Consider the following 1,455-nt stretch of genomic DNA (forward strand, 5'->3'; position numbering starts at 1 on the left):
AGAATACCAGAAAGGTATGTATATAAATTTAGACAGTTCTTATTATTAAAAAGAAAATAACTTACAGTACATCATTACACAGTATGAAACATAAATTTAAGAAAGTACTTTGATACATTAATGCTAAGACAATGGTGCATATGTTATATTCCATATGAATTCCGAACAAAAATAGGGACATAATATCAGTTTCAAATTACTACTACTACTACTACTACTACTACTAGACCTGATCGTTAAGGTGCTGAAGTCTAAATGGTCTGACACCGAAGTTAGTTGGTTCAAATTCCGTTGGTCGAAAACGTTTTCACCATCAGAATGTTGGCTGGCAGGGTAGGGGAGGCAGTGGTATACAATTTCTAATCACTAGATGGCGTGACAAAAGCCTGGATTAAATTCCAAATCTTTCTGCAGTGCTCATATGGAGTGAGGGCATACAGTATAATGCTGTTGATGGTGATTCATTTGTCAGTTGGGGATGTTAAGGCTTGAGCAGACCCCTTGGTGCTATTCGACAGGAGTAGGCTATGTGCCGGCACCGGGTTTGACCCTCTCATATATCACATCATTCACTTCATCCCATTAACTCCTCTGATGAGGTTGACATCAGGAAGAGCATCCGGTCAAAAAAAAAAAGCCACGACAGATTCATCTCACCTCATACCTGACCCCACAGAGAAAAGGGACAAGGATTGGACAAACTACTACTACTATTACTTTAGTTGTACTTCCTGCAAAGATAGACTGCTTAAACCTAACAAAGTACACCAATGAAATGTGTGTATACAAAAAAGAGTTAAAGGCTTCATGGAGTTTCTTTTTCAAAAGCTTCCCTACAACATTATTGAGGGTTATACAAGACGTGTTTTCTGATAATTTGTACAGATCCTTTAATGGCCAAAATAGCTAGATCAGAATGTATATTCTTGGGAATTTCCACACTTATAAAAAATTTAATTTTGTAATTGTTCCTCTTGCTGTTATGAATAGTCCTATGACCTTTATACTGGAAATGTTATATGCTTTATTATAGTTTTTTTAAAAATTTACTTTATGTCACACCGACACAGATAGGTCTTACAGCGACAATGGGATGGGAAAGGGCTAGGAGTAAGGAGGAAATATTCATGAATTTGATTAAGTTACAGCCCCAGCATTTGTCTGATATGAAAATGGAAAAGCACAGAAGACCATCTTCAGGGCTGCCAACAGGGCGTTTCAAACCCACTATCTCCCAGATGCAAGCCGACAGCTACATGACCCAAAATGTGCAGCCACTCACTCGATCTTTATTGAAGTAGTTAATGGCTGGTTCACATATGGCTTGTTTCTCTGCATCAATATCTCCTGGTTGACTGGTGTCAACCTCACATCTAATGGTGGAATCCAACATATACGTGGAATCCTTTTCTTGGTCCAAGACAATTATGTCTATTCTCTGGTTACGCTGCGGTG

Source organism: Anabrus simplex, chromosome 3, assembly GCF_040414725.1.
Source record: "Anabrus simplex isolate iqAnaSimp1 chromosome 3, ASM4041472v1, whole genome shotgun sequence".
In the NCBI taxonomy this organism is placed as follows: domain Eukaryota; kingdom Metazoa; phylum Arthropoda; class Insecta; order Orthoptera; family Tettigoniidae; genus Anabrus; species Anabrus simplex.